Source organism: Mus musculus, chromosome 3 (genome assembly GCF_000001635.26).
Source record: "Mus musculus strain C57BL/6J chromosome 3, GRCm38.p6 C57BL/6J".
NCBI classification, from domain to species: Eukaryota; Metazoa; Chordata; class Mammalia; order Rodentia; family Muridae; genus Mus; species Mus musculus.
In genome coordinates this window covers 19945154-19953954 of record NC_000069.6, presented here as the reverse complement: position 1 = coordinate 19953954, position 8801 = coordinate 19945154, and the positions used below count along the sequence as shown (strand labels likewise).

The window sequence follows — 8801 nt, the reverse complement described above, 5'->3', positions numbered from 1 at the left end:
GCCCTCACAGCAGAGGAGGAAAGTCTTGTTGCTGCCAAAGCTAACAGTACAATGTGAAACAAAAGGAGATTTTATTTTTAAGTAGTAGAAGGGCACCAACTTAATTTCATTTTCTTATTACTTTGAATGATATAGACACAAAACCTATGGCTTATCAATAGTGAACAAAACCTCAAAGACTGAAGTGGGTAAGTTTATGTTGTTGTGGTTATGTTTGCTTTTTGAGACAGGGTCTCACTCTATAACGCAGAATGGTCTGGCACTCATTAGCTTTGAACTCATGTGAATGCTTCTCTCTCCTAAGCACTGGGATTGCAGGAAGGAGTGACTGTGTCTGACTAAAGACTTTTGTTGAGGTTAGGGAATGTGAGGCAGGGTCTCACTGTGTAGCCTTGATGGCCTGGATTGTATAGACTGGGCTGACCTCAAATTCATTACATTGTGTTTGTCTCTGTCTCTGCCTCCCAATTGCTAGGAATACAGGCAGGAGCCACCACTAATTATCCACTGAATAATAGAAATGTATCCTTTAGACTTGGTTACCTCAAATGTCAGTGGGAAACACGAAATATTCTTGATCTCAACATATCTGACTCCATTTCTCTTGGCTTCTGCTCTACGATGGGATGATAAGTTTATAAATAATGCTTTGTGCCAGAACTTAATTTGTAAAAAGACACTGAGTGATGACATGGACCAGAGCACCTCAAATTTTGAAAAGTATATTAATGCTCACACCTCCACCTTGAAACAAGAGGGCAGCACACTACACAGGGCCTTGCATGGAAAGCATTGAAGCTGATCAGGGGAAAGGAGCAGAGGTAAAGAGAAGCATAGATTGCTGGCTTCTACTGGCAGTACAAGGCAAACAGTTTAGAATTGGCTAATTAAAAAAAAAAAAAAGTCCAGTTCATTTAAGGGCAGAAGTGCTGTCCCTATGTCTAGTATCTTGCCCTTGGATGAGTTTGGATGGAGAAAACAGTGGCTTGGCCAGGAGAATATAACCAAGCAGGCTTTTAGGAGTATGTAAAAGGCCTATTTGCCAGGAAGTTCTTTACTAAGCCAGTCAATTAACTTGCTTTGGAAGGGTAGTATTTCTCTACTTAGAAAAATCTTCCCTTCCCAAAATGTTATAGCACCATAAAATATGAAAAATTATACAAAACAACACATACTTCTTTTTTATTATTATTACTTTTATTTTTTTACAATTTAGACATAGCCCTCCTCCATTCCTCATCCCATTCCTCCTCCCACTGTCTCCATGAGGATGTCCCCCATGCTCCTGCTGGGCCTCCCCACACTCCCTGGGGCCTCAAGTCTCTCGAGGGTTATGCACATCTTCTCCCATTGAGGCCAGACCAGGAAGTCTTCGGCTGTATATGTGTTGCGGGTCTCGGACCAGCTCGTGTATGCTGCCTGGTTGACGGCCTAGTGTCTGAGAGATCTCAAGGGTCTGGGTTAGTTGAGACTGCTGATCTTTCTATGTGGTCGCCCTCCTCCTCAACTTCTTCCAACCTTTCTCTAATTCAACCACAGGGGTCCCCAACTTCAGTCAAATGGTTGGGTATAAGTATCTGTGTTTGTCTCAGCAGTATATACTTTATATTAGAAGCAATGTGTTCTCTTCATTGGATCAAGCCTGTTTTGTATTAAATCCTAAGTACTTGGATTGATATTTGATATATCAGATCAACCAACACCAAAAAAAATTATTAAGTGTTAGCTACCATAATGTTCACATTTCTTGTATTATCACTATAAAGCTCTATGCCAAGAATCATATCAATTCTTCATTTAATCTTTATACAACTGATTAGGTAAATATATATTTCTATTGCCACTGTAACAAATTGTCATGCACTTAGTGGCCTAATAACACAGATTTGCCTTATAGTTTCATATGTCTGAGCCACCAATCACTGGACTAGAATTGAAACTCAAGGAAGCTACCCATCCTCTGTGAGGTTATGGCGAGAATCTGTCACTTTCTTGATGGTCATGGACTCTAAGTTTGTGCTGTCCTTAAACTTCTAAGTCTGGAGCCATCCAATGGCAGGTTGTTGTCCTAACAGGAACAATGCCCTTAAAGAAAACTTTTCTGTTGCTCCTCTGAAGACATCAGTTGTTCATAGTTCCCCAGTGTCTTAGTTCCCCAGTGTCTGTCTTATTGCGGTGAAGAGATACCATGATCAAGGAAACTTATAAAGTCAAATATTTAATTGGGGACTTAAGTTTTAGAGGTTTAGTCCAGTTCTATCATGGTGGGGGACGTGATGGCAGGCAGGAATGTTTGGCACTTGAACAGTAGCTAAGAGCTCATATCAGATCCATAATTTGCAGGCAGAGAAAATGAAAAAGAGAAACAGAGATACTGGGGTTGGTTTGGGCTTTTGAAACCTCAAAGCCCACAACTAGTAACAATCTCTTCCAACAAGGCCACACCTCCTAATCTTTCCTACACAATCCACCAACTAGGGACCATGTATTCAACTATATAGGCCTCTGGGGCTAATCTTATGATAATTGCCATACTCAGTTAGGTGTAGGGGCTTATAGCCTTTTCCGGGCTAGAATGTTGACTGTCTTTGTATTTGCTGGCAGTCATAGATGCTGTGAGATTCTGAATACAGTGGCTTTACCATGCCTGGAAGACACCATTTCATTCCATTTCTTCCTGACCTTTGACTTTAAAAAGCTTTCCATTTCGTCTTTTGCAGTTGATTTTGAAGTTTGCATATAATGATACAGATGTCCGGTTTGTGGCTGAGCAGACCACAGATACTTCTGCATTAACTATCATCCACTGCAAAAACAAATTTCTCTGTTAATGTCTGAAAGCTTCACTAATCGTGGTTAGGTAGATAAGAGTACTATGTTCACTTAGTAAAATAATAGAAATAGGATAACTCCTGTGTTCTTGAACTCCCTAGTCCTGAATTCATAGTCAAACTTATAGCTCCAGGCATATTGTTCCTTTTGTGAAGAAGGCATTAGATCCAATCAAAAAGTGGTTAGTTACCTCTATAACATTTATGCCATTATACACTAACAGCCATGGGCACATCTTTCCATGGAATTCATTATTGCAATTCATGGGGTTCACAGCTGAGTACAAGTATTGATGTTTTCCCCTACCTGTAGATAGCACTTACCACCGCTGTCAAAGCTACAAAGAGAGAAGGAACTTCCTGATCAGTACCAACTTGATTTCTCCGCATCCTGTAACTAATGTCTGTCATGTCTGACTACCTTACTAGTATTGAGGTCTTCCTATCAAGTTCTGGTGGTAACCTAGAGCAAGAGTCATAACCTGTATTGCCTTGGAGGTATCTAGGATACCTCCGAATAATAACTTGAGGTGGCTCTTGCTCTTGCCTTCTTGCTCCCACTCTATCCTCTCATTCCTACCCTTTCTCTCCCCATTCCCCTCCCCTATCTCTCTCCATGTGCAAATGGCCAGCCTCTCTACTCCTCTACTCTCTCTCTCTCTCTCTGTCTTTCTGTCTCTACTACCCTCTCAACTCCCCTCCCTATGTCCTGAATAAACTCTATTCTATACAAAAAACAAAAACAAAAACAAAAACAAAACAAAACAAAACAAAACAAAAAAAACCCCAACAACATGAGGTGACATATACCACACCAAAAACTGGGTTTTTTATTTGACAACCTCTGACTTTTGGGATGAGCATAATTACTTGTATAAGGTAATGTTTTTGTTAGAATTTTATTGCTGAGGAGAGACACCATCATCAGTGCAACTCTTATAAAGAAAAATATTTAATTGGGGCTGGCTTCCAGTTTCAGAGATTTATTCCATTATCATTATGGCAAGATAAAAGGCAGCACTTAGGCAGACATGGTACTGGAGGAGCTGAGAGTTCTACATCTTGATCTGAGTAGGAGCCAGGAGGAGACTATATTTTTGTGCTGGCTTGAACCTAAGCATAGGCGACCTCAGAGCCTACCGACCTAGTGACACACTTCCTCCAACAAGGCCACAGCTTCTAATAGTGCCACTCCTATGGTCAAGCATTCAAACACATAAATCAATGGTCGGCATTCCTATTCAAACTACCATGTTATACTTCCGTGTAGCAACAACACAATTTGGAAATGCATTCAGAGAGCCTGCCTGGCTGCCTGCGGAAGACAGTTCGCTTCTGTTGATGGGCAAATCAAGATATAGAACTCTGGGCTCTTCCAGCACCATGTCTGCCTGCACTCAGCCATACTTCCTGCCATGCTGATAAAGGACTGAACCTCTGAAACTGTGCCTGGAGGTCAGTCTCCTCTCAGCCTTCAGATGAGGATGTAAAACTCTCAGCTCCTACTGCACCATGCCTGCCTGAATACTGCCATGCTCCCACCTTGATAATCAATTGAACCTTTGAACCTGTAAGCCAGCCCCAATTAAATGCTGCCATGCTCCCACCTTGATAATCAATTGAACCTTTGAACCTGTAAGCCAGCCCCAATTAAATGTTGTCTAAGAAAAAAAAAAAAAGGAAAATGCATTCAATCCAACTTCAAATGTCCCCATAGTCTATAATAGTCACAAACTTGTTTATAAGTCTGAAGTTCAAAGTCTACTTTGATATTCATGAAATCTTTTAACTGCAATCCCCTGTAAGATCAAAATTTAAAAAACAGATCACATGCTTCCAACATAATATATCCAAAATAGAAGAACGGGAGCATAGCAAGAAAATACTTCTCCAAAGCAAGATGAAAAATCAGCTGGGAACACTGCATCTCCATATTTGATGTCATAATGTTTTTTAGATGTTCAGTTCTTTTCAGCTTTGTTGACTGCAAGACATTTCTTTCTCTTGGGCTGGCTACACTACCTATTAACAGCTTTCCTCTGCTGATATCCCAAGGCTCTGGCATCTTTAGCCTCTTGGGGTCTCCAAGGCAACCCAGACTTTACTTTCACAGCTTCACACAAAAGCCTCTCTGAGCCTTTATGTAGTGACACCCCTGACATATATACCTGGCTTCAATGACTTCCCTTAGTCATTGAGAGAGATTCTGCAACCTTTCTTCTATCCTTGACTCTAAAACCAGAAGAAAATGTGGCCAAAGCTATCAAGTTCTGCTGCTTGCTGGGACTAAATATGGTCCTCTCTCACAATGACATACTCACCAATGCTCTGTTTTCAGTGGTTTCATTTATTGTCTAAATTTGGCTCTCCTGGAACTTCCTCAGTAGTTTTGGCTGACCTTAACTTATAAATCTGCATGCTCTTGTCCCCTGACAGCTGGCATTAAAGGGGTGCACCACCAATCCTGGACCTAAGCTGTTCTGTAATTCCTTTTCACAATGTGGAAGCTTAGCAGGGTAGAGTCTTACCCTGAGGTCACTACTACTTTTATTCTACTTCTTAATCTATTTATCCTCTTTAACATAGACTTAGCTCCATTCCACTTTTTGGTGTCCCCTGCCCTTTGCCTCAGAATGTACATTTTGTAATTTTTCTTTCTCAATTTGCTTCTTTTCATCAAAACACTCTTTATAAGAGTCAGCAATAGTAACCACACAACAGATTTTACTAGGATGTTTTGAAATTTTTCTTTGCTAATGCAATTAACCTAAATCTCTTTACTTTAGCCTCATGAAGATACTTCATACAAGGACAAAAGAACAGCCACTTTCAACAAAATATCACAAGAACAATCTCTAGGCATCATACTAAAATTCTTCTCTAAATCCTCTTGAGCCAGACTCCCATAGTTCAAATCACCCGCAGTATCACTGTCTTCCATACTCCTACTAGGAATGGTCCATGAAACTCTACTTAAAGCATCTAACTGCTTTTGTAATCCAAAGTCCCAAGGTCCACACTCCTCTAATCAAAAGCATACCTATCACATCAGTTCCCCAGTACCTGGTAGCAACTTCTGTCTTAGTTAGGGTTTCCATTGCTGTGGAGAGACACCATAACCATGGCAACTCTTATAAAGGAATACATTTAATTGAGGCTGGCTTGCAGTTTCAGAAGTTTAGTCCATTATCATTATGGCAAGAAGCATGGTGGCAAGCAGGCATACATGGTGCTAGAGAAGAGCTGAGAGTTCTAATCTTCATCTACAGGCATCAGCAGGAGACGGTCATACTGGGTATATCTTAAGCATAAGAGACACCATAGTCAGCCTCCACAGTGACACATTTCCTTCAAAAAGGCCACACCTCCTAATAGAGCCACTTCCTATTACCAAGCATTTAAACACGTGAATTCATGGGGTCATTCCTATTCAAACCACTACAGGAATTTTGGATTAGAAAATCAGTTGAATTATTTAAGTGGGCCTTAATGGGCCATCCTTGTAGGATCATGGAAAACAGTGGTGCTGACAGTAATTTGAATTGTGAGGGCCTGGATCAAGAGGTTTCAGAGGTAAAAACTCTGTTAGTATGTGGCCTAGAAACCATTCTTGTGATATTTTGGTGAAGAATGAGGCTTTTTGCCCTTGTCTGAAAAGTCTGCCTGAGGCTAAAGTCAAGAGTTTTGGATTACTTCTGTTGGCAGAAGAAATCTGAAAACAGACTATTATAGACTCCATCATGTGGTTATTAATTCTCCTTCTTATGAAGATCTATAATGAAAAGGAGCAAGCTGAACAGGAAAAAATAGAAAATTTACAATTTGAGGAGAAAAGACACACCAGGAAATACAATATAGTTAAATCTTGTGTTCAAGGAGAAAAACAGATTAAAGAAATACATAATGTTAAGTGGATTAAAGGAAGTGGTGACCTCAGGGCAAGATCCCACCCAGCTAAGCTTCCAACTTGTGAAAGGGGACTAAAGAAAAGCCTGAGCCAGGCATGGTGGTATACATCTTTAATGCCAGCACTCCAAGGGATCTCTGAGTTCAAAGCCTGCCTTGGACTACAGAGTGAGTTTCAGGACATCCAAGCTTAGGCAGTGAAGGAAACTATCAAAACCAGAAAACAGGTGGAGATACAATACAACAAGGGGGCCACATTCCAGTCCCAGCAAAGAGTAAAATTTGGCAGCTTTGGGTGCTTGGTTTTGGCTTTAGAGTTGATATAGTGTCTGCCTATATCCAACACAACTCAAACACCAGGTCAATACAGAAAACCAAAATTTATTGTAATCAAGCCATTATTAATCCATCATGGATGCAGAACAGATTCAGGAGCTGACATGCAACTCTGAACCAAAATGTTACAGAGCTTTGAAGACTGAAAACAACAAACACCTGTTCACTTGTCTTAAGCACTACCATTTTGATGTCTGACTTCATTTTACCTAAGCCGACCAACTCCCTCTCTAAGCAGCAATACTTCCCCAAGACATACCTGTTACCAAGTTCCTCTCTAAGAAACAATAGTTACCCCATACACAATGCTTATTCCCAAGGACAGTAAGAACAAATGAATTTGATTGGTTGGGCAGACACACTCACGTTCAATATCATACAATGATGGAACAGTTGGGAACATTCTAATCCATGAGTTCTGATTGGTAAAAATTATAACTGTAATTTGGCCCAGAAGCATGGGGGTTTTATGCTTACAAACCCTACTTCTGTCCCTACTTGGTGCTGTGAGAAAAAAACAAGGCTCTCAAGTCGTTGGTGGCCCAGATTGATCAGTGACTCTGTTCATGTGCTGGGAATAATAAAAGATTTTGCTGTTTCACAAGCCCACAGGTATTTTCTCTGCTTTCCCCTGTGGTGCACAATAAACACGGTGTAATAGTATATCTCTCTTGTTTGGTGTGTCATTGGTTTGTTTCTTCATGTCTCAACTTGCCAACCAAGATATCAGGTACCCACGTAGCTCTCTCTCCAAAGCAGGATGTCAGTTACCCAGAGAGCTCTTGGAAACGTAAACTTTATTTAACCCTTATTCAAAATGAAAATGGTTCCTTCTCATAGAGTCAAGGATAGAAGAGAGGAGTTATGAAATCTCACTCAGTGACTAAGGAAAGTCAATAAAGCCAGGTGTATGGAAGGCTGTCCCTTTCATACAGGCACTAGAGGCTATTGTGTAGAGCTGTGAAAGTGAAGCCTGGATTGCCTAGCAGACCTCAAAAGATACCAGAGAACTGGTGTATATTTCAAAGAGACCTTCTTACAGGAAGTGGAACCAGAGAAAGAAGTGTGTTGCAGTCAACAAAGTTGAAAGGAGTTGAAGATCTGAAGAACATTTTGACATCAGACATGGGGATGAAATGTTTAGAGTTTATCCAGCTGGTTTTCCTTCTTGCTTTGGAGTGCTATTTTCTCACCATGCTTCCTTTTGGAACTGTAATGTATATCCTGTGTCACCGATTGTTGAAAGGATGTGATCTGCTTTTTCATTTTACAGGGGATTAGAGTTAAGAGATTTGAACTTTGGATTTCTAAGCAAGTCTGAGTATGAGACCATGGGAACCTTTCAAGTTGCACTGAATGCATTTTGCACTATGATATGTTTACAAGCCTATGGGAGCCATGGAATGGAATGTGATGGTTTGAATAAAATGGTCTCTATTGATTCAGATGGAATGGCATCATTAGAAGATGTTGTTGGAATTGGCCTTGTTGGAGTAGGTATGACCTTGTAAGAGGAAGTGTATCACTCTAGGGGTAGACTTTGAGGTCATTTATGTTTAAGCTATGTTCATTGTGTGTGTTCTCCTTCAGCTGCATGTGGATCAAGGTGAAGAACTCTCTCATCTTCTTCTTCAGCCTGTATGCCACCATACTTATTGCCATGACAAAATGGACTGAATCTCTGAAGCTGTAAGCCAGCTTCAATTAAATGTTTTCCTTTATAAGAGT

General features: G+C 40.5%; 1 long non-coding RNA gene across 1 annotated transcript; it reads left to right on the top strand.

Annotated features, from left to right (window-relative positions):
* Positions 1 to 8801, top strand: Gm42190. The gene is made up of 3 exons (XR_880695.1): positions 1 to 188; positions 8347 to 8570; positions 8664 to 8801. It is a non-coding gene; the product is annotated as a predicted gene, 42190 (long non-coding RNA).